This window comes from Camelus dromedarius, chromosome 9 (assembly GCF_036321535.1).
Source record: "Camelus dromedarius isolate mCamDro1 chromosome 9, mCamDro1.pat, whole genome shotgun sequence".
In the NCBI taxonomy this organism is placed as follows: domain Eukaryota; kingdom Metazoa; phylum Chordata; class Mammalia; order Artiodactyla; family Camelidae; genus Camelus; species Camelus dromedarius.
In genome coordinates, this window is record NC_087444.1 from 21,685,207 (window position 1) to 21,693,677 (window position 8,471).

Genomic DNA, 8,471 nt, shown 5'->3' on the forward strand with positions numbered 1-8,471 from the left:
TCACCCCTCAGATTAAAAACCTTGATGAGACCTGTCCATTGCCCACAGGGTCAAGTTCATCATGTTCTATCACCTATTTCTATTCCTTTTCTACTTCGTCTTACCTCTAGTGTTAAGAATTAGCAACTATTTCCCACTTAACAACCTGAAGTCCTATGAAATAATAGGTAACAGAACATATAGCAAATGGATTATGTTGGCTTCTCTTCAATTTACGACTCTTAGGCCTGGCCCTCTGGCTTTTCTGTGGCTACAGTTCTGGGGAGTGTTTCTGTTATTCCTCAAACCCCATTTACTCCCAGTGGTTTTGGTCAAGTAGGAGTGAGAGGTGATGTTGATCCATGAGGGCAGAACTGGACAGGCTCATTTTGACCACCTCTTTGCTATTTGATTGGTTTGATGGAGAATTATCACTGAAAGAGTTCTGTGAAGGTTCTGCTAGCAAGGGTCTAAACCCTTGATGGATTCCTGAACCCGCCTTTAGGGAAAGAATGGGGGACTGGCAGGGAGAGGGTGGAAAAGCATGGCCATAAAAGACTAGTCAATTTAGTTGCATTGATACTCAAACAAGTTCAAAGTTTTGATTGTTTGTTTAATAGAAATGTTGACACTGCCCACAGTACTCAAGTCTATGGAAGAAAACAACTCAATAAAAGTGATAAAAAGAATGAAAAAATACTGTTTGTAGCAACATGGATGGACCCAGAGTTGTTCATACTAAGTGAAGTAAGTCAGAGAAAGACAAATACAGTATGATATCACTTAAATGTGGAATCTAAAAAGAAAAATGATACAAATGGACTTATTTACAAAACAGGAAGAGACTCATAGATATAGAAAACAAATTTATGGTTACCAAAGGGGAAAGGAGGTGCGGGGAGGAATAAATTAGGAGCTGGGGATTAACAGATACAAACTACTATGTATAAAACAGATAAACAACAAGGTCTGAATATATAGCACAGGGAACTACATTCAGTATCTTGTAATAACCTATAATGAAAAAGAATATACATATGTGTAAAATATGTGTCTCTCTATATATCTATATGTAGTGATTCAGATATGTATACACCAGAAATTAATGTAACATTGTAAATTGACTGAACTTCAATTTTTAAAAAGTGATAAAACTGATCAGACTGATCAGGAAATGGAGAAGACACAAATTATCAGTATCAGAATGAGAAAAACATCCCTATTGATTCCATAGCTATTAAAAAGATAATAAAGAAATCTTTTGAACCATGTTAGGCCAAGAAATCTGACAACTCAGATTAAAGGGACAAATTTCTTGAAAGACACAAACTACCAAAGCTTGCTCAAGAAGAAATTGGTAATTTGAATATTCCTGTATCTATTGAAGAAATTTATTTTGTAGTTGAAAACTTTCCTACAAAGAAAACTCAAGGTTAAGAAGACTTCACTGGGGGAATTCTATTAAACATTAAAGAAAGAAATAATACCAATTCTATGCAAACTCTTCCAGAAAGTGGAAGTAAAGGGAATACTTCCCAACTTATTCTATGAGCCCAGCATTATTTTGATACCTATACTGAAGACATTGTAAGAAAGGAAAACTATAGGCCAATATCCTTAACAAACATAAATACAAAATTTCTCAACATTTTTTTTAGCAAAGTGAATCCAACAACATATAAGAAGGATAATACATGACCAAATAGAGTCTATCCTAGGAATGCAGGATTGTTTTTATGTTTGAAAATTGTTCAGTGTAACTCACCGATTAACAGATTTTAAAAAGAAAATCCACGTGATTATCTCAATAGATGCAAAGGAAACATTTGACAAAATCCAACGTCCATTCTTATTAAAAAGTCTCAGCAACTAAGAATAGAAGAAAATTTCCTCAGCCTGATAAGAAACATCTATGATAAACCAATGGCTAACACCACACTTAATAGTGAAGGACTGAAAGCTTTCCCTCTTAGTTCAGGAACAAGACAAGGATCACCCATTTTCATCACTTCTATACATCATGGCATTGGAGGTTCTAATCAGTACAATAGGCAATGAAAGCAATAAGAGGCACTCAGATTGGCAAGCAAGAAGTACAACGTCTTTATCTGCAGATGGCATGATGGTCTATGTAGAGTATCTGATGGAATCCACAAAAAAAAAAGCTATGAAAATTAATCAATGAATTTATCAAGTATGCAAGATATAAGATCAATATTAAAAAATCAATTCTATTTCTGTATACTAGCAATGCACAATCAAAACTGAAATTTTAAAAATACCACTTACAATACAATAAAATAAATATGAAATATTTAGGCATAAATCTGATCAATTTTGTACACTGAAAACTAAAAATCATTGCTGAAAGAAATTAAAGAAGATCTAAATAAATACAGGCAGAGATATTGTATTTATGGATCAGAGATTCAATACTATAAGATATCAATTTTCCACAAGTTCCATAGATTCAAAGTAAGTCCAATCAAAATCCCAGTAGGCGTTTTTGCAGAAATTGACAAGATGATTCTAAAATTCATTTGGAAATCCAGAGGATCTGGAATAGCTAAAACAATTTTGAAAAAGAAGAACAAAGTTGGACTAGCGCTACCTGAATTCCAGATTTATTCTAAAATTTATAGTAATCAAGACAGTAGGATACTGATGTCAAGATAGACAAATCAGTCAATGGAAAGAATAAAGTCCAGAAATTGATCCACATGCATACAGTCAATTGAGTTTCAACAAAGATGCAAAAGAATTTAGTAGAGAAAGCATTGTCTTTTCAACAGATGGTATTGAAATAATTGGTATCTATATGCAAAAAGATGAACATTGATTCATACCTAACACGATGTACAAAAATTTACTTGAATGGGTTTATATGTAAATTTATAAAAGTTTTAGAAGTTTTATAGAAGAAAACAGTAAAAAAAAATCTTTGTGATCTTGAGTTAAGCAAAGATTTCTTAGCTACAACACTAAAATAAAAGAAATAATTGATTAATTGGGCTTCATCAACTGCAAAGAATTTGCTCTTCAAAAGACACCTTTAAGAGAATGAAAAGACAAGCCACATATCACCAAAAAGTCTACAAATAACAAATGTTGTAGAGGATTCCAAGAATAGGGAACTCTTATACACTGTTGGTGAGAACGTAAATTGGTGCAGCCACTAGGGAAAATAGCAGGGAGGTACCTCAAAAAACTAAAATGAGAACACCATATGATCCAGCAATTCCACTCCAGGGTATGTATTCAGAAAAATGAAAACCCTAATTTTAAAAAATGCATGTACTACATAGCCAAGACATGGAAGTGACCCAAGTGCCCATCAACAGATGATTAGATTAAGAAGACATGGTATATAGTCAGAATGGCCATCATTACAAAGCCCACAAATGATAAATGCTGGAGAAAGTGTAGAGAAAGTGGAACTCTCCTATACTGCTGGTGGGAATGTAGTAAGGTGCAGCCATTATGGAAAATAGTATGGAGATTCCTAAAACAACTAAAAATAGACTTATCATATGATCCAGCAAACCCACTCCTGTGCATATATCTGGAGGGAACTCTAATTCAAAAAGATACATGCACCCCAATGTTCATAGCAGCACTATTTACAATAGCCAAGACATGGAGGCAACCTAAATGTTCATTGATAGATGACTGGATAAACAAGTTGTGGTATAATTTAAAGTGGAATACTACTCAGCCTTAAAAAAGAATAAAATAATACCATTTGCAGCAACATGGATGGAACTGGAGATCATCATTCTAAGTGAAGTAAGCCAGAAAGAGAAAGAAAAATACCATATGATGTCACTCATATGTGGTATCTAAAAAGAGAAAAAAGAAGATACTAATGAACTTATCTGCAAAATAGAACCAGACTTGCAGCCATAGTAAGCAATCTTATGGTTACTGGAGGTAAGAGGGTGGGAAGGAATAAATTTTGGAGTTTGAGATTTGGAAATATTAATTACTATATATAAAAATATATAAAAAACAAATTTCTTCTGTATAGCACAGGGAACTATATTCAATATCTTGTAATAACATTTAATGAAAAAGAATATGAAAATGAATATATGTGTGTGTGTGTGTGTGTGTGTATGACTGGGACATTATGCTGTACACCAGAAATTGATACATTGTAACTAACTATACTTCAATTAAAAAAAAAAAAAGATGTGATACATATGCAATGGAATACTACTCAACCATAAAAAAGAATGAAATACTGCCATTTGCAGCAATGTGAATGGAGCTAGAGAATATTATGTTTAGTGAAATAAGTTAGAGAAAGACAAATACTGTTTTGTATCACTAATATTTTAAATCTAGAAAATAATACAAATGAATGTATATGCAAAATAGAAACAGATTCACAGATATAGAGAACAAACTTGTGGTTACCAAAGAGGGAAGGGAAAAGGGGGGGGTCAAATTAGAGGTATGAGGTTAAGAGGTTACAAACTATTATATATAAAATAGATAGGCATCAAAGATATACCATAGAGCACAAGGAATTATACTCATTATCTTATAATAACCTATAATGGAGTATAATCTGCAAAAATACTGAATCACTATGCTGTACAACTGAAACTCACTTACTATTGTAAATCAACTATACTTCAGTTAAAATAAAAAGACAAGCCACAAATTAGGAGGAAAATATCTGCAAATTTCTGAGAAAGTGCTTGATTTAGAATATAAGAAACACTCACAAAACTCAATAATAAGAAAGCAAACAACAATGACAAATAGGAAAATATGGGCAAAAAACTTGGAAAGACATTCTACCAAAGATACAGAAGTGTGCATGAAAATATACTTAATATCACTAATCATTAGAAAAATGCAAGTTAAAACCACAATGTGATATTATTGCTCTCCTATTAGAATGGCTAAAATTTAAAAGTCTGACTATATAATGTGTCAGTGAAAATGTGGAGGAATTGGAACTCTTGTATACTGCTGGTTGGAATGTAAAATGGTACAACTTTGGTAAACCAGGTAAATAAAATAGTACACACTGTAGGATTTCATTTACATGGAATTCTAGGAAATGCAAACTAATGTATAGCAACAGAGAACAGGTCAATGGTTGCCTGTTGATGAACGAGACGAGGGTAGTGCAGGTTGGAAGGATTACAAAGAGTGCAAGAAGATTTTGGGGGATAATAAATACGTTCATTTTCTTGACTATAGTAATGGGATATGACAAAAATTGTCAAAATTTACTCTTTCAATATATGCAGCTTATTGTATGTCAACTGTAATTTCATAAAACTGTTTAACAAAACTAAAATGTGGCAAATGTTTTATTTGCTTAAATGTCTTATCACCTTTCTTTTTTTAAATTTTTAAACATTTTTATTAATTTTTTGGGTGGGGAGGCAATTAGGTTTATTTACTTATTTACTTACTTTACTTGTTTATTTTTTTAATGGAGATACTGGGGATTGAACACAAGACCTTGTGGTTGCTAAGCAAGCACTCTACCACTGAGCTATACCCTCCCTCCATCACCTTTCTTTGTAACGTCTGTAAGTGGAGTACAAGTTGAAGTAGAGTTGATTTACAATATTGTATTAGTTTCAGGTGTACAATAGCTATTCAATATTTTGTAGATTATACTTACAGATTATAATTTTAAGTTATTATAAAATATTGGCTGTGTTACCTGTGCTGTACATTACAACCTTGTATCTTATTTATTTTATACCTAGTAGTTTGTACCCTTAATCCCCTTCCCCTATTTTGCCCTTCCCCCAGCTCCTCTTCCCTAAGAAGTCCAAACAATAGTTTGTCCTCTGCTTCTATGCATCTGTTTCTGTTCTGTTATATTCATTAATTTGTCTTAATTTTCAGATTTCACATACAAGTGAAAACATACAGTATTTGTCTTTCTCTAACTGACTTATTTCACTAAGCATAATACCTTCCAGATCCATCCATGTTATTGCAAATGGCATAATTTCATCCTTGTTAATGGCTGAGTAGTATTCCATTGTATATACATACCACATCTGTATCCATTCATCTGTTGATGGGCACTTAGGTTGCCTCCATTATCTTAGCTATTGTAAATAATGCTGCTTTGAACATTGGGGTGCATGTACCTTTCTGAATTAGTGTTTTTGTTTTCCTCAGATATACACCCAGGAGTGGAATTGCTGGAGTATATGGTAGTTTTATTTTCTTCAGGGTATAATTTTGTAATAAAAGTAACCACCAGATAAACTAAATCTTATTTCCAGTCAAACTGGTTGTCAATCCAGCTGAATGCTCAGTATAGTGAAGCTCAAATGCCTATATGATTAATGGTTTGTTGGGGGAAGGAAATATGTCACCTGGCATTTTCCAGACCAGTGCTTCTTAAAATTTAATGTGCATCTAATTGCTTTAGAGCTGTGCTGTCCAATACAGGAGCCAATAGCCATGTGTCTATTTAAGTTAAAATGAACTATGGGGGAGGGTATAGCTCAGTGGTAGAGCACATGCTTAGCATGCATGAGGTCCTGGGTTCAATCCCCAGTACCTCCATTTAAAAAATTAAATTTTTAAAAACCTAATTACTTTCCCCTTCCCCCTCAAAAAAAAAAACAAAACCCCAAAGTAACATGAATTAAAATTAAATAACAATTTTAAATTAGGTCATGAGTCATGCTAGTATTAACAGCCACATGTGACACTGGCTCCTGTAGTGGACAGTGCAGATTAAAAACACTTCCATCACTGCAGAAAGCTCTGTTGAACACTGCTGCTCTGGTGCTTTGCTTTTCAAATACATGGCCTGTGGATCGACACTGGCATTACCTGGAAGCCTGTGAGAAATGCATAGTCTCCCCTTCCAGGGGATTTTATACACATGGAAGTTTGAGAAGTCCTGGTCTAGACAGTCTAGAAGCAGGTACAGAATGGGTTTTGAGGTACAGAGGGATTTAGTGTTGCATACTGTAACCAAGCAGGAAGTTGTTGTCATAGGTGACCATATGGCATTTGTAATTGCTTAACTGTGTAATAGTTTAAGGGGTTTTTCCCATGCTTTTGCTGACCAGGATTGGGCTGGAGATGGTGGGGGAAGAGGGGTCTCTGGTGATCTGCCCATCCCCCTCATTTTGTTCCCAACACCTCCAAGACATTAGTTGGGTGTCTTGTGCATCTTGTTGTTCATAACTCACCCTGAATTGCACATGTGCAGTAATTTTTAGCCCCTTATGGTTTCTTTGTATTCTGTTGTCCCAGCCTCTGCAAACACTGCAGCAAGAGGTCTCAGGCCTCTGCCTGCCTAAAATGCCAGAAGCGCATATTAACCTGACTTTAAACTGCACAAATTTTTCTCTAGAGTGCTTTTCCACAGATCTTTTTCCTAAGCACCTTTGTTTCAGGCACAAGAATATTAGAAGAGTTCCAAAGCCAGAGATGAACATCATACCCAGCAGAAGAAAGAGAACTGCTGCTGTTACAAAAACAAGGACGACTTTGCAACAAGTTGTTACCCTTTATGTGATTTCTATGGAAATCAGTACCGCCCCTTGAACTCTTACTGTAAAACCCCCTACTTCTCTCCCCTGCAAACTCGGTCTTGAAGGCATTAGCCCACTGTGACCTCCTCTGCCTGTCAAAGAAATAAAGCTGCCTTTTCTACTTCATCCAAAACTCTGTCTTCAAGTCTCAATTTGGTAAGTGGGGTACAGAGGCCGAGTTTCAGCCACAATATCAGGACAAGGGGTATGGGTTCTCCTCTGAGAGTTATCATTTCACATTTGCTGAACAGCAACCATACATTTACATACCTCAGAACTGGACCTCTGCCCTGTTGGACTTCCTCATTCCCCTGTTATGTTGTTAAACATGATTTGTCCTCTGGGACTACTTTTGGCCACATTTATGTCCTATTCTATCCCTCTAATTCTTTCCCCCTCCCACCCCCCTTTCTCACCGAACCCTGAAGGGTGACTGTTTTTGGTTTGGGTTTTTTCTTTTTTTCTTTTTTTCCAGATTATTTTCCTAGGCAGCTCTGACCTAGGTTATTTCCAGCTCCCTTTGGTAATTGCTTTTGGTCCTGTTGGATAAGCTCCTTGCTGGATGGGGTGTGTACCTGGTCTATAGTTGATGTGCTTTGCACATTTTCTTGACATGTTTGTTGCTGCTTGTAAATCATTAGCAAAGATGTTAAATAAAACCAGACCTGACCCTGCTCTCCAGGGAAGTGCCCTCAGCCCCCTGCTCCCCTCACTGGAGCTGTTGCTGGGTGTTTATATCATTATCCTTCACTTACAATCTCCCAGCCAGCTTTGGAGTCCATGTGACCGTGTTCGCATCCTGAACTGGCCTGAGAGTAGCAATGGCATGGCAGGCTGTGCAAAACCCTTCACCCAAGTTCCAAATCCTTTACTAAAGAGCTGGCCTCACTCTGATTTTTTTCTTCTGCCGATTCTCTTGAACTCACTCCTTTCCATAAATCCTTTGTGACTTTA

At 35.6% G+C, this 8,471-nt stretch overlaps 1 non-coding gene across 1 annotated transcript; it reads left to right on the forward strand.

The window, feature by feature from the left end:
- Nucleotides 1-6,461: 6,461 nt before the first annotated feature.
- On the forward strand, nt 6,462-6,534 carry TRNAA-AGC (transfer RNA alanine (anticodon AGC)). Its single transcript has one exon. It is a non-coding gene; the product is annotated as a tRNA-Ala (tRNA).
- The last annotated feature ends 1,937 nt before the right edge of the window (nt 6,535-8,471 follow it).